The 22,741-nt window shown below is 29.1% G+C and overlaps 2 protein-coding genes across 11 annotated transcripts in view; one reads left to right on the plus strand and one right to left on the minus strand.

The window, feature by feature from the left end:
* The window catches only part of LOC126740093 (tyrosine-protein kinase transmembrane receptor Ror), a 182,379-nt gene that overhangs the window by 46,343 nt on the left and 113,295 nt on the right, over window positions 1-22,741 (minus strand). The window lies entirely within an intron of this gene.
* Window positions 1-22,741, plus strand: part of LOC126740094 (homeobox protein 4) — a 61,186-nt gene that overhangs the window by 3,364 nt on the left and 35,081 nt on the right. The window lies entirely within an intron of this gene.

The following is a 22,741-nucleotide window of genomic DNA, read 5'->3' on the forward strand; positions in this document are numbered from 1 at the left end:
ATCTAACACGCCACAACATTCAAGTTATAGATTGTCAGCAACTAAGAAACCTGGAGCATGTCGAGGAAGTTCTCGTGAGAGAGTAGCAACAGGTCAAGAAGTTATTCGAAATATGGCTGAAAGCATGCCTTGCAAAATTCGGCGTATTACAGGAGCTCATAAGTGATATTAGTTTTTTATTTTTAAACCAATTTTTGTTACTATGGTCATTAAAACATATAAATAAGATGTTTCATATTGCACATAACAATTTAACCTTGTTTTCAGTCAGGTAGCTACTTTAATTACAGCCTTAGGTATAATTAAAGAAAATATAATGATTAAAATAATAACTACGAGCTCTATATGTTTTATACATGGCTAATAACTAAGCTGTTAATTCCATACATCCTGATCCAAAAACCTACTTTGGATTTTTTTAATACAAACTCAATTTTATAATGTGTGTGTGGAGCTTGCCAAATTGTTATACAGTGTGTGTTATTTTATCACACTAAGAATTTGTCATAAAATTGTATAAAGGCATTAATTATATTTTATAGGACACTTTCATGAAAAAAAGCTTTATTTTGTTCCAGTTGTTTGTTCACATTCAGCAGGCAGTCTTTTGTTTAGTCTTCAAAGCGAAACCAGAATTGTGATAAATATGAAAAATATTTAGGAGATAAACGCATAATTTTTTTCTCAAGAAAAACATCAGTCTGTCATAAATATGGTCGTTATAAACATATTACATAAACTTAATTTTATTTCACAATTTCATAATATTTAGTGAGATGTCCTTTTGAAATTATTATTTTCCTACACCTTCATAACATAGTACTAAAAAGTCATTGTATAGTCTTGACACTGGAATCACTGAAGATGACAGCCTATTCTATTTGCAGTGTTTTTCATGGTTGATTTTAAAGCAGAATGGTTTCCAATCTTCCTATACAAATGATCCCAGAAATTTACAATGAGATTGTGAAGGTTTTTTAATAAACTGTCATTTGTGCTTAAAGTTATTGTCTCGATGAATTAACCACCTCAATGGACCAGTAGTTCAACTATTTTAAAAATTAAACCGCCTGAGGAGCAGGAGCAACCTTAACTCATTCTACCAACATATACTGTAGATGCCTGTAGATCGTCAAATATAACATTCTTTCAACAAAATCTACCCTTACGCCTTAATAACTTGAGCTACTTTCATCACTACATTTTAACAACAACTCTTGTCACGCTCATTTGTGTTTTTACTGTGTGTGTTCAGATGGTATTTTTATTGCGCTCATTGTTTCTAAAATATTATTAGAAGCTTTTTCAATGGAGCTAGATTCTTTTCATTGCTTTTGTTTCAATTATTTAAAAAAAAAAGTGCATTTTAAAATATGTAAATTTTTACTTAAATCAATTTGTTCTAGTAATTAGGCAATTACCACTAATTTATGTTTAATTACTGGATAAATACTTATACTTTTCAGATCAGATTTCCACCTTTTTTCCAAACTTTTCTTAAAGAAAGAGGGATTGAAATCTTTATAAATTTGGAGATTTTTTAATTAAGAAGATTAAGGCTACTCAGTCTGGATTTTAAAAATTAGATACGATCACCGAATTGCTTACAGGTATTTAAGCGACAATAAATAATTTTTTAATTAACAGGATAGGCAGCTATGAGATTAACCAATCAAAATTAATAATTTATATATTTACGAACTTAATAACTGCCCTATATTAGCATTTTATACAGTAAAAATATAAATGGATGAATTATCGAGTTAAGTACCCATAAAGCCCATAACAAAAACGTCAAATTTACTGTCGCTTAATAATGCGATCAATTTGGTGGTTATAGTCTATAAAGAGCACTTAATTAACAGGCAATTTTCAGTATTCCGAATTTTGATGTTTAATTATTATCGGTAGATATGCATAGACCTGTACCGGTCCACGTTATTAAAACAAACAAAAATACTGTTTGGCAATAAGGAAATTATTTTAGTAATTAAACCTAATGCGAAGCGCTTAATTAACTGCTGATTTGTAGTATTCACATTAATAAAAAAAAAACAATATCGGTTGGGACACCGACAAGAAATATTACTATGTTTATCTATTATTATCACATTTATTATTTTACTAGTTTTAGTGATTTGTTGTCACCACATCTATAAAAATAACAATAGGGCAATGATTTTTGTATTTTAGAGTTGTATGAAGTAAATGTACCGCTACATAATAGAAACGTAAATTTATTATCTTAACAATAGGGCAATCAATTTGGTGATGGCACATTACTAATCGTTAGGAACTTTTTGTTAGGAACTTTTAGCATCCTGATGATTTTAGTGTTTAATTGGTTTATTGAGTAGCTAGCCATAAAACAGAAAATATCTCTTAAAATTATTCAATGATTTTGATGATAAAATTACTGCCTTTCAACAATAAGCTATGAGTATGTAACGGGAAGGAAAATAAACTCAAAGTCTTACAAATGTAGCGCCTGTTAAAGAATAACTAATAGACGCTACATTTGTGAGACTTTGACTTCCGTTACGCTTGTTACATATTATTAAAGTCTCTTTGCGAATAATGGATGAATTTTTTGAATAAGCAATGACTTTAGTGATTATGTCCAATGAATAGCAGTTAATTAGCATCTCGACAGTTCTCGTATTTAATTGGTTCATTGAACAGATGAAATTACTCTCACTTAACGACAATGCAACAACTTATCCAAGGCATACCTTCTATCTGCTTTGCCTAGCAAAATCTTGTTCTTACTTTTCCAGCGTCTTCGTAACTTTAAGGGGTCATGCTACCCCACCATGGATTTCTTCTAGTAACTCTGGGATCTCTCCGAGGATTCCTTTTTTTCTTTGGATCTTCCCAAGAATATAAAAAGGTTTACTTCTAAGGTTTATTCTAGATAATGTGAGAATCTTATTACAGGGATCTGAGCCACTTGGGGAGCCTGGAATAATCTTCTAATTACTCTGAGAGTTCTTCCAGGCAATTAAGGATAATCTGAGTCAACTCATGACTCTCTCTTTTAGATATTGTTATTCTAGATAATGTGCGAGTCTTATTACAGGGATCTGAGCCACTTGGGGAGCCTGGAATAATCTTCTAAATACTCTGAGAGTTCTTTCAGGCAATTACGGATAATCTCAGTCAACCTATGACTCTCTCTATTGGATATTTTTATTCTAGATAATGCGAGAGTCTTATTACAAGGATCTGAGTCACTTGAAGAGCCTGGAATAATCTTCTAATTACCCTGAGAGTTCTTTCAGGCAATTAAGGATAATCTGAGTCAACCTATGACTCTCTCTATTGGATATTTTCATTCTAGATAACGTGAGAGTCCTTTTACAAGAATCTGAGTCACTTGGAGAGCCTGGAATAATCTTCTAATTACTCTGAGAGTTCTTCCAGGCAATTAAGGATAATCTGAGCCAACCTATGACTCTCTCTTTTGGATATTTTTATTCTAGATAATGTGAGAATCTTATTACAGGGATCTGAGTCACTTGGAGAGGCTGATCTTCTAAATACTCTGAGAGTTCTTCCAGGCAACTAAGGATAATCTGAGTCAACCTGTGACTCTTTCTTTTGGATATTATTATTCTAGATAACATGAGAGTCTTATTACAGGGATCTGAGTCCATTATCTTCGGTAAGATTTCATATTCAACTATATTATCGCATTGAGTTGAATATTTCATATTCAAAGATCGAAGTACAGGTCAATTTACCACGTGGAGGTGGTGTCCTTCTGGCTTCCAAAAACCCAATAGTGTGCTCAACAATAGATACTAGTCATATCCTAACAGTTTTTCTTATATAGATTTTATTCTGTGTAAATCTTTACTTTATTATAAACCACTGTTTGTGCTTGTATTATATATACCTCCAAAATAACCGATGAGAAGTTTGAAAGATTCTTTGATATGCTATTACAATTAGGCATAACTGGCGAATTTTTAATAATTGGCGATTTCAATGTGCCCATGTATGTAAGTAATCAAGGCCAGCAGGATAGAAAGAGCACCTATGTTAATTAATTTTTTTGTACTTTTTGGAGTTAAAGTAACATGTTAAATTAATCTAATAGGCTGTTAGATTTAGTGTATTGTAGTGCTGAATGTAGAATGTCAGCCAAGATGAATTGCCAATTCTCGGTTATTGAGATTTATATTTATATAATAATTTGTGGTTGCTTATTTTTATATAAGTTTGGGATTATTACTATAAATTATTGAAATATAGTTTATACTGTGATGTTGCGGAGAATATATTAATTTATGTATATTTTTACTATATCTTAAAAATGATTAAAACATTATTGTAACCTTTAGCTCTGTAAATGGTTTATACTGTTGTGCTGTACTGCTAAAAATAAATATATCGCCAGTTCGTTCCAGGTTGGTTTTCTACTATTCTTTTCCATCAATTTTGGTGATTATATATCAAATTAGTTAGCACATAATTTTCAGATTTCAACAATCTTTTGCTTAAAATGCAACTAAAAGACTCGAAAATGTTTCCCCTCTGCGCTCGTTTCTATTTTTATTTTTTATTTTAATACAATTTTTTTTTTCCCTTTTATGTTATTGGTGAATTTACCGTCGCTTTTGTAGTAGAGGGATTGTATATTATGGATTAAATAGTTATATACAGACAAGAATAGGTGTTATGTTAAACAGGATATTTCCGCAGAGGCTTTCCATTTGGTCAGAATTTCTATTTAGATTATTTGAGAGGATATGTCTGTTCCACAAGGAGGATTTTTATCTGATTAAATTTGTGGTAATACTGGGTCTCCTGCAACGTTTTTCTCCTTTAGAAACGATATGCTGTGAACTGAAATATTTCGATGTAAACTTGAATACTACGAATGCACTTCATTTAATGAATTTTCGTAGTCGATGTCGATATTAACTTGCAACAATCAATCTTAATCACAAGTTAAAAATTTATTTAGAGTACAACTTTTCAAGTAATACTGGGTCCCTGCAACGTTTTTCTCCTTTAGAAACGATATGCTGTGAACTGAAATATTTCGATGTAAACTTGAATACTACGAATGCACTTCATTTAATGAATTTTCGTAGTCGATGTCGATATTAACTTGCAACAATCAATCTTAATCACAAGTTAAAAATTTATTTAGAGTACAACTTTTCAAGTAATACTGGGTCCCTGCAACGTTTTTCTCCTTTAGAAACGATATGCTGTGAACTGAAATATTTCGATGTAAACTTGAATACTACGAATGCACTTCATTTAATGAATTTTCCTAGTCGATGTATTAACTTGCAACAATCAATCTAAATCACAAGTTAAAAATTAGTTCAGAGAACAACTTTTCCTTCTTCCAACTAGAGTTCGAAATTAAATGTACCGTTCGCGAGTTGCGCCCTGTGCGGTGTTCACTCCGGAAAAAAAAAATTCTCTCTTTAACTTAAGACTTTGTCTGATTTTCTGTTACATATTAATGCGTGTGTATTTCGGCATACAAAAAAGAAATTGGTCAGGCGTGTATAAGAGATATTGCTACTCATCTTAGAGTGGGTACTCATCATTTTTTAATTATATTTATGACGTTGCTGTTTATCTAGTCTAAAGAATTTTAAGGCAAAGGGGAATTTAAATATATAACCTCAAAAAACGGGTAAAGGCAGTTTTTTGTTTGCACTTTTAGCTTAAGCTTTCTCAAGATACTAATATGCTAGAGCAACTCTACCGATAAATTTAAAATGAGCGCACCGAAATCCTTCGTAAACTATAATTAATTATTAATTACTAGTATAATTAACTGCTATATAATCACTTTACATTTAATGGATAGCAGTTAATTAGTACATAATTTTCATATTTTAATAAGTATATTACTTTATTGGTTTGAAACAGTTTAATAAAATTGCTATTACTTAGACATACGGACGTGGTAATATAATGAAAGCACTTGACCAGGTGCTAACTGATTCATAGCGATTTTGGCATTTCTTTATTTATGGCACTGGAAATCTTAGGGTATACCTGTACTAATAAAACAAAATAAATCTAACAATGAATAATAGGTATTTTATTGGTTTATGGAACACTGATGAAAATAAATATGTTATCCTCAACGAATGTGGCAATTATTGGCATTGAATAGCAATTAATTAACGACTAATTTTCGGTATCTGATGATTTTGGTGTTTAATTTGTGCAAAGCTACTTAGTAAACCAACCGTTTAAAATAGATAAAATTACTGTTGCTTCGCCATTGAACAATGATTATGAGCAGTTAATTAGCACTACTTTGAAATGATTTTGGAATTTCATTATATATGGGATCATACATACATATAAACTGCCAGTACTTTTATTAAAAATAAATTTTGTAGCTTAATAACGGCATAATAATATTTTGATAAAATAATTCAGTGGTTTATGGGGCTGTAAAGCTTGTCCTCATAAATACATACACTCATTTTCAGTTAATAACGAATTTTGTGATTAAAGCCGTAAAGCAAATAGTATTTAATAAGCATCTAGTAAGAAACAGTAGCTTTCATAAAGCTAGAAGAGCAGAAAGCAAGTATTTTTTTTAAATATTTTTTTATTAAATATGGATATTATGAGCATTTTAATAAATAAGGAACACATTCTTCTGTCAAATACAAAAACTTTAAAATCGGACACTCAAACAAGATAAACTACCAAAAAGTGGACCCTAAAGGTGAAACTATTTAACTAACCGCAAGTAGAACGCTAAATAAACCTAATTCGTTAACTATAAAGTAAGAGCCAAACACAAAAAGTATAATGAAAATTTAATTTTCATTTTCTTACCAATATAACAAAAATAGTTAGGGGATCGCTAATATTATAAGTCTTCAATCGAATATTAACTCGTAAATTCAATGAAGGTTCCTCATGCGCATGTAGAGTAGATATATAAACTTAAACACTGAAGGTCTTTCCTAAAAAACAAAACCATCCTTGGATTCTAAAACAACCCACAGAAAATGTTATTTTTATAAAATTAATAATTCCAGAAACTTTTTAAGCAGGTGGTCTTTCTCACTGCTGACTGGGTACATTGACCCACTATTTACATTTTTCATTCCAAATGTCCACACATTAAGTCCACGCTACATAATAATTTTCAAATTTAATATTCGTTAAACCTTTACTTAGGGATCTTTTGTGTAAACAAGGTGTTTATTGTTACCAAAAAAACTCGTCTTGATTTCGAGTTTTTTTATATGGCAAACGACTATTAAATTGTTCTACTCGTATAAGCCCAAACCAGCGAATATGTAACTATTGGGTATTAATCTATTCAATCAACGCTCTAGGACAAAAAAAATATGATACCTATAAAAAGTCAATTATTGTTCTTGCTAGTATCTGATGATCATAAGTTTTTATAAACTTAATTTCAAGCATCCTTGAAATAATATGAAATCATATTATAGTATTTTAATTACATAATAATACATGGTGTTATTAAAGTAGGTATAGTAGTAACTTCCAAATTGTAAAAAAATTCGCCAAATAGACTTTATAGGGTATTAAATAAAAACTGTTCTTTAGTTATAGCTTAAGAGAGCCTTGATTGATTTTCTGTAAATTTGACAGGTTTGTTGGTAATAATAAAAAGTATTCCAGTGACGTGCCAGAAGGGTACTGAGTTGCTAAAACTAAAAAAAATATACATAGTGGCAGACGGTAGCTCAGAATTATTGGAGGTTTGGGATTGTTCGAAGGTTCACTTATGACTGGCTATTAAAGAATCTAAACTTGATTATAACTATTAAATAAGAGGGCGCCACTTAGTTTTTTTTTATAAATGAAAGAAAACTAAGAAAAAGACTTGGTATATAGGTTTCAATTAACAATTAAATGACCCTGGATAAAGTAGATTTAAAGAGGCAAAAAAAAATATCTTAACAATACAACCAAATTAGATTTACATCAAAGATATGTATAAACCTCATGTTCTAATCTGTTAAATGTTAATAATTTATTATGAATTAAAATATGAATAAAATAAGTTTGACAAAAGTAACATTTAAATTATGATTTCGCTACTAGGTAGATTTCAGAAGAATAAATTGCAATTATTGAAGTTTTTTGTGTATATTTGTAGTACGCAGGGGAAAGTTCATGAACCTTTTTAACTAAGGGATATCAGCCTTAACCGAGTTATATATACTGAACTACCAAAAAAGGTACTGAAAAATACTGAACAGAAAATAACTAAAATTATAGATAAGAAATTGACGTATTAAATTATGATATTGATTAAATATTTGTAGCAATAAATTGACATTAAAGGTATATTAATAAAAATTTAAATAAGCGAGACAAATCTATGGTTAGTAATAAATGGAATAAACTGGCCTGCATATTCCTCCAAGAAATGAAAGCCTTCAAAACCGAGGCTGTGAATGTATGCCATTTGTAGCTTAGCTATCCGGACTGGGAATCTCTAATACTAGCTCTAGTTCTGGCTCCAGCTCCACCGCTTTCGGAAAATGGACGCAGTACCGACTAAATAAGTAACGACCCCACCTCTCACCTGAGCTGTCAATATCAGCCAATCAGAGAAAACATTAATTAAGACTAATCAGAAAAGTGACGGACCGTCAACAGAAAGCATGGATAAATAAACCAGGAGAGTGATGCGTTACAGTAGTAATGTGTCCCTGACAGTGTGAATTTAAAGAAATATGAATAAAAGTTGACTGAAATTATTAATGTAATTATTGAAATTAATGAAATATCAATGGAGCGTTATTGAACATAAGGAGTAGAAAAATAAAACGCTACAACATGACTGCTTTTCTATAAGTTTGAGAAATTCTTAAAACATTGAAAGGCTAGAATTAACATTGCCATGGAACTAATGGCAGTTTGTTTGCTTGCAACATCTTTGATGCAATGATGCTTATGTAGAAATTGCAAAAAAAAAACACACTTTATAATATCATAAAAATTTGTCACTTATTTTGACAGGCGCAAAACAATACTATTACTCTTTAATAAAATATGAATCAATTTTTTATATAAAATATGATAAGATATAACAGTGATGCCGTCAAAAAATATTTACACAATAGATATTTATTATTAATAGATTAGGCTTTAAATTATAAACAATATTACCGTTTATGAACTAGTAGATAAAGGTATTTATCTAATAAAAACCATTTTCATAAATCGGAAATTAAATATGGTATATTTATTATAGATTTCTTAATACGTTTTTATTTTTCTACGTTTATCACGACGGTTGTCCCTTGATATGATGTTATGACAATATCGGTATTTACTTGTGAATAGATCGGCCTTTTTCCTATAGTGCACCACAAACGACACACATTTTTATTATCGTAACAGTTCATAAAACACTGAAATGACTCAACTTTTTTCCTTTTTCAACCAGAAACTAAAGAAAAAATATAGAACTTTACAAATGCAGAATGTAAACACAAGCCCGTTTGTCAAGATGACATTTCGCAAGATAATAATTATCAGCTTTTGCCTGCGGTGTTGTCATTTCAATTTTTTTAGAAGCTGTTTTAGGAATAAGAATGTTAATTTTTTTTTTGCTTTAAAGATGTTATTTTTGCGCTTAGAAGAAAACATATCTATTTTAACTTTTTTATTTTTAATCAAAAATCTAATATCAATCAGTTAAATTAAGTTTGTTATATGTGTTGATGTATAGCTGAAAATTTCCTCTTTTGAAAATGCATGTAACTTGACAACAACGAATCAATGAATATGTTTGTAAACAAAACACCAAAACAAACAAACTTGTTGACTAATTTTAGCCTTTCAATGTTCTAAGGAGAAATTGAAGGTTTTTTTAATAGGATTAATATCACTTTTCCAGCATCTTCGACCTGTTTTCTTATTAGAATAATAATTTGAACTCAATCAGTAATAAAATTTTAAAAATAAATATTATCTTTTTCTTAAAGGATTTAGTTTTTTTCTTTATCATTTAATAACAAAAAACGTAAAATAAATAAAACGTAAACCAACAAAAATTAGCTAATATGAATATTCTTTTGTGCAACAAATTTTCATGAAAGTTGGTTTGTTTATTATTTAAATTTATCTACAACTATAATTATTAAAAAATTATAATTGAAAATTTTAAATATATTTATGTATTGGTAAGTTTATAATTGTAAAAAGTAAAAGAATCTTTTCCAGATAAAAGAATTTTAATTATTAGATTAATTTAAAATCGTACTTGTTTGTTGTCACATATTTTTTGATTTTTCATAAGGAGTAAACTTTTTTGCAAGAATGTTAATACTTTAGTCAGTTTTGATGATTTTGCGCATTCATTTATAATAAACAGAAAGTAATTTATGAATGAAAAATACATGCTCCACTAACTGTTTTAAAACTTTTATAACTTTTATTTAGCTTCAACTTTTATAATAATTTTAGAGACGATTGATGTGGCATAAGACAATAGGTGTAGTTTTCTAAGGGCGGTTTGCGATAATTTTTTATTTATTTATTTTATTGTGGAGACCCAGGGATAGTGCCAAAATTATATATTTACAATTCATTACACTTAAATCAACCCCTGATTTTGAAAACAGTTAAATAAATAATTTTAAAAAAGCGACCAGTAACGTATTCATATCAATCACAACACTGGACATATCTAGAAAATGAGGAAACTTAAAAAAAAAAAGAATCAAGGGGTGTCAGGTGCGGTAACCGAGCTTACCAACAAAATTAATCGGTGCATGTGAACTAAACTATTAGACCAAAAAAATTGCCACCCTTATGAAGTAGGCCTATGGTTGGAAACTTTGGTGTGACACCCAAAGCACAAAACAGTTTTACCACTGCCACTCGATACCTGTTTCGCATATTCGGAAGAAAACTAAGTTTTAACCTTCTCCCGAACGTAAAATAAAGATTTTTGATTAATGGTAACACTGTTTTGTGATTTGAACTGTTATGAAATCATAAAACATTTTATTATCAAAAATAAATTGGCATTAGCGACCATTAAATACCTGGCAGTTTAAAAAGTCATAGTATGCTGCAATGACAGGCTAAATATAATTGTAGTCAAATATCAAAGAACCTCGAGTATAATAAAATTTATATGCATAATACACTTCATTAGTGCGACAAAAGTAAAGCAACTGTTATGAAATCAAAATTTTATTACATTCAACAACAAAAAAACACAAAACAGACCATTTGAGTTGATAGGATATCCACAGTTATTAGCTATATTTTTTCGGCATTGACGTGGCATCAATAAAATTAAATTTTAAATAGTAACAATCGGAATATTGGTCGAAACCTCGTTGATTTTATTAATTGAAGTCTGTTTGAAAAAGTTGTGATACGGATTTGACGTTCAACCTCTTCCCACAGGTTCTCAATAGGGTTTAAATCCGGTGATTCCGCCGGCTTTAGAGGACTTAAATACTGTTCTTCTGAACAAGACGAGATGTATGTGTCGATAAAGTGAAATATTTGTCTATGAAGTGCAATGGATCTCCTCTACTTCAGGAAAACCTACACCATCCGTACTTTAGTGTTGGTATTGTGTACTTTGGTTGGAACCTCGTACTAAATGGACGCCTAACACGGTTCATTTCATCGGAATTGATAATTTTATCAATTCCGATTTCATTGCCGATTATTTTTTTCAATATTGAACTGTCCAATTTAAGTGACGGTGTGCAAATGCATGCCTCGCATGACGTTTTCTTTCGGAAACCAGCGGGTTTTTATTTATTCTGCTGGCTACTATAAAGCTTTGCTTCCTTCGTTAAACTATCTTCGTTGGACAGTCCTTGCACTTACTTCTAATTGAGAAATTTCAGCAGTTATTCTTGATACTAACAACTACGGAACTTTTGGCTAATCCTCTTTAGTGTCCCATCGATTCAAATTGCCTGGAAATATCAACCAAACGCTTTACTTCCAAAAATGCGTCTACCACCATTTGCTTAAACTCCAGGCAAATTGGTTGCATTTTGGCACTTAATGCTGTCAAAGATAAAAAAGCTCTATTTTTAACTTTTAAAAATATGTTTCTATTCTTGAAATAGACCCATTTATATGAAAAAAAATAAAAAGTTTCTTTACTTTTGTTGTGTTAATAAAATGTATCGCTTTCATTAATTATGACATAGTAGTTTGTTTGATATTTAAAAGCGATATCATTTCTCCTGCGTCAGCAGCCTACTAACAAAATGTTGTTTTATCAATTTAATTTTCAATAATTAAATAGTTCATACCTTCGTAAGAGTTGCTTTCCTTTTGCCCGATAGTGTACATATTAGAGGAGATAATTAATTACTTTTTAAAAATGAATGAACCACAAAGGGCCTTCAAAATAAAGTGTCATTTGATCCTCTTTTTAACAAAAAAAGGAAATTATGACGAGATCTCAATTTCACATGTGTGATTGTCAGTTTATTCAAACCTTCATAAGACATTCCAACTTTCATAGGGATATTCCAGGTATTCAATAGCACAACACAATTGCAATTTTTTTTGTAAAACTGCAAAACGTTGTACGCATGGTCATCTTGCTATAATAATATTATTAATATGTCATATAAGCACCCAATAAAATTATAAAAATATAATATCAATATATATCACCGAAAAAACAGATTAATAAAAAAATCAAAAAGATGACATAGTGAAATAAAATATGCCAAAGATGAAGAATTGTAAAAATATAGGAATTTCTCCCATTTTCAGACGTGTAACCCTAATAAAAAAAATTTAACCAACTTAATAAACTTTTATTTCTTATCTATAATCCCAAAATCATAAAGCTACCCTTTAGTTAAAAAAAAACAATTAAAGAGCAATTAAAAAATTTAAATATGGTACTGAAAATTTCATAAGAGTACCATTTTGGGAATTTAATAACTGACCAACCATTTAAGTTAGTAAGTCATTTGTTTATATAATTATTTTTGCAATCTTTGCCTTTTAAGGATTTAAAGGTTTTTAGAATCGACGCTTTAAATCCATGACGTATAAAGTGTATTCGTAACAGTTTTTTCGCTGAACGTATGGTCGTGATGAAAATAAAACAACTTTATAGTTTTTCGGACAAGTTAATTACGTATTTGATGACTGATATAGATGTTAATCGAATAAACTTGGCACTCGCAAAAAAATACCGTTCATTCACAAATTTGTTGTTTATAAAGTCAACCATACGTATGTATTTTAAGCATAATCTTGAAAAATCTTTATCAAGCAAAAAACTTCTACATACAGATACATATATACAAAAGCATAAAATATGTAAAAAAGCATGTAGGACTTTATATAAATAAGGTATAAAAAATCCACTTTTGGGCGTGGCATACAAAACGTTTTTTCCAATAAACAAACAAATAACAAATAATTGTATTATGTTTGCTATTAATATCAAAAGCTTTCTAAAAATAAACAAATTACTGTTAAGAAATTACTCTAGATACTCGGCTATTAATTTCAGAATAAAATTTAGACTTTTTCTTTTACTAGAGGCAAACAAATTTTAAAATATTCAGTTTTTCGTAAATTCGGAAGTTGACCTAAGATCGGCTAATGCTCTTATAGGGTGAACATTATTATATCGTCAAGGTACTTCGAATTAATTCTAAAATTTATGTTTTAGATTTTTGAACTTTAATTCTATTCCAGGCTTTTAAACCATAGGTTTTCATATTTTCCAAACTTTTGAAGTGATTTTTTTATCTTCTAGGTACTTTAAATTATTTTTTATGTTTATTTACTCTTCTGGAGTCATTTGTTATGTCTTTTAGATATTTGACGACATTTTAAAAGTTTTTTAAAGAAAAGATCTTTCATGTTATTCTAGGCACTTTGTCATTTTAAGGCTCACCTATGTATTAAATTATTCGTGTTCCAGGCTTTTAAAAGCGTGTTTTATGGTTTTCAGATATTCAACGTATTTCTTTTATGATGTCTAAGGATTAACTTTAAATAATTTCCAAGTTTTTTTAATCATTTTATATGTTTACAGAAAATGTATCCCTTGCATGGATTTAAAATGGTTTTTGATTTTAATCTAGGCATTAGTCGTTCTTTTTTATCGTTCTTATTTTCCAGTGATTTTAGCTTTTATCTTTTTTAGGCTTCTTGTGATCATCAAAAAGTGAACATATAGAATTAAAATAACAGTGAATAAAAAGGAATTAGATTAGATCGTAGCGACACAAACCTTTCGCGAGACGTTGCCAGTTTAACCGGTATGGACAAGATCTTTGAAAAAATTATAACTCTAAATTATATCCAGTAGTAAGAAAATTTCGTATAATTATTAAATACAAAAATAATTGTAAAGATCATATTACAATTTTCAAATTGTTTTTCTTTATTTTGTTGTCAATGTTACATTCTTTAATTTTAAATTAAAATAACAACCAGCTCAACTCCTCTTTTGCACTTGAGCTCTTGGCAACGTCGAACATTTTCTTTCTAATTCCTTTCGTAGCCGCAGATTTAGTACACATACCATAGAGACATTATTTATTTTATTTTACACATTTAACGGAATTTTGAACATTTTCCGAGGATTTAAAATAATTGTTTCCTATTTTTCAGGATTTCGGAAACATTTGTTTTTACCCTAGAAGACACTTTCCTGAGAGGATATCGGACGTTTATTTTTATGTTTTCCACGGATTTGAAAAACATGAAAAATGTTGTTTCTTAGGCTTTCGGAGTTTTCATTTTGTATGTTATATGTTTTGACGCTTTATAAGTTAACAAAATAGAAAAATCATCCTGGAAAACAAAAAGAAAAATCCTCATCAGGCTAGTAGTAGCTAATGATGTATGCAAACAAATATTTTGTATTAACAAGGGTTTTTTACGTTTTAATGCCGTTGAATTAATAGTTTTAAAAAAGTTTAAAAGGAACTGATTTTAAAAATATCAATGCCAATCAATCCCAGCTAATATATGAGACGGTTGGTATTTGGTATTGGAATTTTATATTTTATAAGAAATTTATGACACTCTAAATTCGGGGATCTCTGAAAATGTCAAACTAATATTCGTTTTTAAGGTTATATGCTAAAATAAGATGTATCCTGGAAAATGCGAGAAATAAACAAACAAAAATATAATTTAAATAATTAGCAGGACAAGAACCTTATTGTCGCATATAACTTTATAATATAAATAATTCAACGCAAAGTATAATTATTAATGTGGCTGTATAACTTGGCAAGGTTGCTTAAATACAAACTATAGAAAAAAAAACAAGTAATGGCGTATTCATGGACTTGATATATAATATAAAATATAATTTGTGAACTCATTATACTACTCACTATAGAAAAGGACACAATGAACACTTGCTTTATGTTCATTTAAAACTGTATGTTTTTAGCTATAACTAAAATACCCATTTATTGGTAATGTTGAAAGCTTCTATGTATGTACATGCACTAATGATATGTATGTTATCTCTCTGAAACCTTTCTATCAGCAGATTCCAGAGGAAAAACATATATAAAAAATAAGTTCTTAGGGGTGTAGTTAGATCAGAATATAACGTTGGCCATATATGCTCAGGAGTGTCAAAAGAATTATATGATGTAAATTAAACATCCAGTTTCAATGAATGCTCTACTCTAAAAGTATTATAGAATACCACCTTTTCTCCCTACAGTATCATCTTGCGGGGCCAAGCTATACAAATAGAGTATTTGTTAGAAAAGAGACTGACGATTACCGTTTCAACTAAGGTTTAAAGAATTATGGCGTTCTTACAATAGTGTCTAGATGTATTCTCAAATGATTTTTAAAAGTAGAAAAGTCCAGTTGAGACTAACGATAATAATTGCAAATATTTCGCAAGAAAGTTTCTGTTAGTAGTACTACACCTAAACATCATTCAGCACAATATGAGATCGCCGCATTTTGCATGTATAAACCTAATCAATACTATATCGACAAAAACTATACTGAAAAAACTTTTTACTTCCTTAATATTTATCTATCTCTAATAAAGTACTGCTTACGCCTAGTTATTGATTTTATCATTGTGACTGAACTATCCATATGTTATTTGGTTTGTAATGAAAATATATGATTGAGTATGTTCGTAGAAATGAACCAAAACAATATTTTCGTATAATGGAGAACACATTGACCAAATTCTTAGACTATATACTAATATAGCAATTACCTAAAAAAAACTTACAAAAAAAATTGGAGGGGTGATTGGAAATGACATGCAGCAAAAAGCCAAAATATAACAAATAGTCAACATTTAAACTATTTTAGATATTATGATTTTTTTAAGACTATTGAGGTAGTGAAATATAAAATTAAAGGCCAGAATATCAAGGAAAAGAAAAAATACATTTGAATATACATTTTCATACATAGTAAATCGAATACAAAAAATACAAAATTTCACGCGCAGGAGGTAACAACCAATTTGTATAATCAGGTCTAGTTTTATCTCTAATGCTTCTCGTTATAGGTAAAAAAATAAAGCATTTACAGACAAAAAAGAAATATTTCAATAGTAGAATTATTTATTGTTTTCCTTTGTTTTTCTGGTTGCTTTGCCTTGAAGAAGCCAATAAACACCAACACGCGTCGGCAAGGACTATTCTTATTTTTTTGCTTTACAACTCACGGAATATCCCTTTAGTCATTTGGCTTTCTGTGCTAACTTCCTTTTTTGAAAAGTATTATTAATATTTTCGGAATAGAGAGTTGAAGAGTATTTTGTATGCTCTAAACAGTTTTAAATAAACATTAAAGGAATCTCATTCTATTTAGCATAAGAGATATATTTTTTAGGCTATTACGCATCTCAAATTCAACAAACAGGAAAAAATCATAATGAAGTTATTATGCTTATCGTCTGTAATAAGCACAACTTGTGTAGTTAACTAAGATTTTAAATGGATAAACATTTTTTCATACTGCATCCCCCGATAAGAGAGTGCATTCCACCGAAAACGGATTAAACCAAGAATTAATCCTGACGTCTCTTACTCTCGTTGAAATTATCTGGCAGGTATAGTTAACTCGAAAACTTAAATCCAATTTACGTTCCTCTGGAGCACTAAACCTTATCTACTTTAATTTAAATTGGTTCCTATAGAATTCCTATTTTTATTTGTATAATAATCATATATAACGTCTTAACCAGTTTTCTATTTTATAACACCAAAAGTGTATCGCTTGCAACCGCATTATATAGACTAGTTTGGGTTTAATGTTTCTAGTTCGGATTTTAGGTCAACTACTTCGTAGGATAAACAAGAGGATTAGCTTTAAAATTGTGAGAGTTTTTTTAACAGATAGACACCATCAGTGATATAAAATTAATTATTTTCTTTTAATGTGTTCTTGGTGCCCTCTGCCTTGGGGCTCTTATTTTGGGCCAGTGCTCAGTAAGATTTTCACAAATGATATAGTAAGTAATCTTAAACCGGTGAAAAAGTGAATAGATTGGTGGAGTGGTCGGAGAGAAATGGACTTACGTTTATACTCTTTCAAATGTAACCTTATCACCGTAAAAAAACTAACTTTCTCAGTATGTATATAATATAAATCCATTTTTTTAAGTATCTAGAAGGTTTATTTGATCAGCATCTAAATTTTGTAAACCAGTATAACGAAAATACAACGCAAGGCAACAGCAAGCTTAACATCAATTAAATTATCTGTTCGAGTAAAGGCAGAGAAAATCTATCTAAGTAGTCAAAAATATCAATAGACATGACAACTTCTGAAAAATTTCTGTTGTATTGACTCTATTGCTATGATTGCTGGCTCAATTGTGTTTTACATATGAGTCTGTTGGAATCTTAGAACATTAAAGGGCTAGAATTAGCATTGCCAAGGAACTATGGGCAGTTTGTTAACTTGCAACATCTCTGATGCAATGATGCCAAATGCTTATGTAGAAATGGCAAAAAAAAAACGCTTTATAGTATCATAAGAATTTGTCACTTATTTTGACAGGCGCAAAACAATACTATTCCTCTTTAATAAAATATGAAGCATTTTTTTTTCATACAATATGATAAGATACTCTATAAAGAAGTCAACATTCAAAGTTAAATGAATGTAGATAACGTATATTAGAGAAAAAAGAAACAACATCGCAACGCCGCTCGATTGCATTGTTGATTTCACCGACACAAGTAATCTTCACCAGTGACGTCGTCAAAAAATATTTACATGATAAATATTTATTATTAATAAATTATGCTTTAAATTATAGACAATACTACCGTTTATGAACTTTTTCTTAATAAGGTTTTCTTATTCTACGTTTATGACGACGATTGTCCCTTGATATGATGTTATGACAATATCGATATTTACTTGTGAAAAGATCCTTTCCAAGACTTTTTCCATGGCATAAGTTTGTACTATCGTAGCAGTTCACAAAAACACTGGTATGACTCAACCTTTTTCCTTTTTCAACCAAAAACTAAAGAAAAAACAGAACTTCACAAATGCCGAATGTAAACATAAAACCGTTTGCTAAGATGTAATTTCGCAAGATGACATCAGCTTTTACCTGCGGTGTTGCCATTTCAAATTTTTTAAAAGCGGTTTTAGGACTAAGAATGTTATATTTTTTTTTGCTTTGAAGATGTTATTTTTGGGCTTAGAATAACATACATCTAATTCTATTTTTTATTTTTAATCCATAATCCAACATTAATAAGTTAAATTAACCTTATTATATGTGTTGATATATAGCTGAAAATTTCCTCTTTTAAAAATGCGTGTAAACTTGGCAACAGAGAATCGATGATTATGTTTGTAAACAAAACACTCCCCTTGCCCCTGTGTACATGTTGAACTCAAACAAAGTTGTTGTTTACTAATTCTAGCCTTTCAATGTTCTAAGGTTGGAACTTCTGAATTTCAAGAAGTAATAATCAAACCATAATTATATTTTCCCAATTACTAAAATGTAGAAATGTTTTAACTCCTCTGTTTTGTTGAATTTTTCTATGTCTACGATTACATTTAAGCATCTGGTATCTGTTCTGTGATAACTTTCCTAAGTCAATCTGTTGAAAAAGTTCTAATTTTGTTAAAAACGATTTTTAATGTAATTTTTTGTATTACTTCCAGGGTTCGTAAATGACACTGTTTTACGATACTCCAGCCATTAATTCCATTTAAATACTTTAAAACTGGTTTAATACTTTAAATACTTTAAAAATGTTGAATCTGAGTGTAGATCTAAAAATGAAAAACGGCTTATTAAATATCTGGTTTTATGAAGGAAATGATCCATTCAAGTTAATAGAATATGAAGAAATTGAAATGAACTTTATATTAATGCCGTATTCAAAGGTAGTTCTGATTATGCCAATTTGTTGGGCAAGTTTTTCCTGTGTAAAAAATGGTTGTATCGTCATTAAAACTAATAATATCCCTTTTTCAATTAAGCGTTTAAGAAAATTATTTATTACCATCAAATAAGCAAAAGCGGTCCGAAAACCGTTCCTGGCACGCAACATGACTGTGAAACTCTTTCAGTTTAACGTATTGAATTCTTGCTTTTAAATAAATTATGCACATTACCTCTAATGGTAAATTCGTATATTTTTTCTGTAAGTTTATGTTCTAAATGCTTTTGCTAAATCATCAAATACTCAAATGTTTGTTCTCTGATGAGTTATTTATATTATTTTTAAGATCCATTATTGCATTTTCTGCAAATTTTTCGAATTGCCTTTAATTCTCGAAAAATCAATGAAATTAAATATGGAATAAAACCTAATATTAATTTATTAAACACATTTTAAGCTTATATGTTTTATTAACACAAGCACTCAGCCAAAATTACTCCCACATATCAACACACTGAATTAATAGGGATGATGCTGATAATAATATACGTATCCTGTCAAGTCTGTTTTAAAATAAACTCATAACCATGAATAACTGAAGTTCATAATTATTACATATATAACGAATAAATTGAGGATTTGATAAATGGTTTACCGCACCTGTGTCCTCGCTAAAAATATGCATGCACTCCCTAAATTGGCTGTATATTAGGGAGAATACGTTAAATTATAACCGTTATGAATTTTAATAAAAAAATTAACATTTTTCCATTTTTAGGGACAAAATTTATGTCTCTACATTAAATCATAATCTCTTAACAGTGCAATTAAGGTTTTAGGGAAAAATTAATTCAATTAGCCTTTCTATATGATTTTGTTTTCGGTTTATTAAAAATTAGAAAAAAAGATTGTGGTTGTTTGAATTAATATTTTTTTCACAGAAAAGCTTTTTATAGTTATAACTACAAACCTGGTTCATAATTCGCTATATTGAATTTATTGGTAGAGGAAACTAAGCTATGTGCGGATCCTGATGCGCACGCAGCTCTAAAAAGCAGTACCGTAGTAGAATTTTTATTTGCATAATTTTTGTGCTTTTTTTTTGGAAACCAACATGTGTATATTGTATATTTCTATATTATATTAATTAATTTGACATTGGAGTATGTATAAGTATATTTCTTATATAGGCCTTTAATTGATCTAAAATTAAAAATAATGATTAAACTTTAAAAAGTCTACTAGTAATTACACTGCATTAAAAAAAGGGAAATGCAGATTGGAATATTTCATGGTACATTAATGTTTAATGTTCTTATATGACTTGACTAAAAATTTTTTAATGATTTATATACACATATAATTTTTTTTTAATGATTTATCGTATCGGGTAAGGGGATTTCAGAACATCCCTATTTCTGGCTTAGGGTAACATCCCTAATTCTGCCCTAAAATTGTTTACGTTTTTCCTCTTTTTTCCTCTTAGAGTTTGAATCATAAAAAGACTAAATCTTTTTCTAAGATTATCCACAAAAAAATAGTAATATGTTTAAATCAAGTTCTTTTAAATTAAAATTTTGAAAAGTTTGAAACAATCTAGGAATTATTTCTATTATCTATTATAATGACTCATCTAACCTAAGTTATATGTCATTATAATATCTACCAGATAAGCAAGTTTGCTGATGCATGCCTATTATGGTGATTTACAACAAACGAAACAAACTTTATACAAAATTCCACTTCTGAAAATATCTAACAAACCAAAAAAATTAATTTTTACTCCTAAAGGGGAGTTAAAACTAATTTTAACTCCCCTTTTGTTTAAAGGCGATTATTTCTGTACTTATTATATGTTTTCTTAAAGCTATCATCCTTCTTAATGCGTTTCTTATTGTTTTTTCATTTTATTTTTGTGTTCTTACAATTTTTTTTTCTTTGGCTATTATAAGAAGCTCAGTTGAACATTAAAACTCTATTTTTGGTACGGCGTAATATATTCCTTCAGATCTTTATATTATTAGAAAAACGGGTTAATGAGCCGAAGGTTAATAAATGATTTGTTATTTTTTTAAGGTAGTTTGAAAAAAACATCGAATTTTTATTATTACCATTTTTTTTCTAAAAAGAATAGCGTTAATATTCCAAATTCAAAAATGTGGTTAATTTAAACCATCGCAATGGTATCGAATAAAAAGATCACGAAAATCCATAAACATGAAAAGGGTTGTTTGACCACAATTATTTTTGTATTTATTAGATGTTTTCTTAAAACTGACATGTTTCTTAGTGCGTTGCTTTAATTTTTTTATTATTTCTTCACTTTGTTGTTTGTTTCTATTCTTTTTTTCTTTGACGGATATTGGAATCAATATTTTCATAGCCAACCATTCTTAGCAAAGAAAAAAAAAGCTTTTTAATAATTAGCATAATAATAGGCATTAAGAAAAGGAAAACTACATAATTGAATCTTTTATCGTACAATAATATTCTTAAATTATTAACTTTTTTTACTGATTTATATAAAACAATTGCATATAGGGTAAGGGGATTTCAGAATACATACAGAACAGGTACACAATACAAAATCAAATTGTAATACCTCTAATTGTGCCTTGAAACTATTACAGCTTTTTCTCTTTTTCCTCCTCGATATATTCCTTGAGTTCTTTATATTAAAAAAAACCGTTAAATGAGCCATAACGTTAAGGTTAGAGAAAGTTGTTAATAAATAATCTGTTATCTTTATAAGGTATTTTGAAAAATGGTTAATCTAAGCCATTACAAAGGAATCGAATAGAAATACCACAAAAATCCATAAACATCAAAAGCGTTGTTTTACGACGATTATTTTTGTATTTATTAAATGTTTTCTTAAAGCTGTCATGTTTCTTAGTGCGTCGCTCTAATTTTTTTATTGTTTCTTCACTTTATTTTTTTATTGTTTTTCTGTAACTGTTATTAGAAGCTCCATTGTAAATTAAAACTTCATTTTTGCTTAATAGTATTCCTACATAAGGTTACATGCATTGAATTCTTAAAAAATATATTAGAAAAAAGATTAAATAAGCCATTGAGTAGAGAAATTTGTTGGTAAATTAATTAATATAGTTTATTTTCTTTTTATTTTTTCGTATATTAAACTTTGCAGAATATTATTAAAAATTTAAATAAATAGACCATTTAAAACACAAAAAACTAAAACGTCGCCTAATAAAGAACCTAAGACAAGAAAGAGATACGAAGCCAACAGTTTTTCATAATTAAGTGTTTCAGTGCCTTTCTCAAAAGTAATTAAGACTTAAATGGTTAACGTTCATCAACTTCTTGTGGGTTCCACATCACATAGCACGTGCAAACATTATCTTTACTTA

This window comes from Anthonomus grandis, chromosome 9, assembly GCF_022605725.1.
Source record: "Anthonomus grandis grandis chromosome 9, icAntGran1.3, whole genome shotgun sequence".
Classification (NCBI taxonomy): domain Eukaryota; kingdom Metazoa; phylum Arthropoda; class Insecta; order Coleoptera; family Curculionidae; genus Anthonomus; species Anthonomus grandis.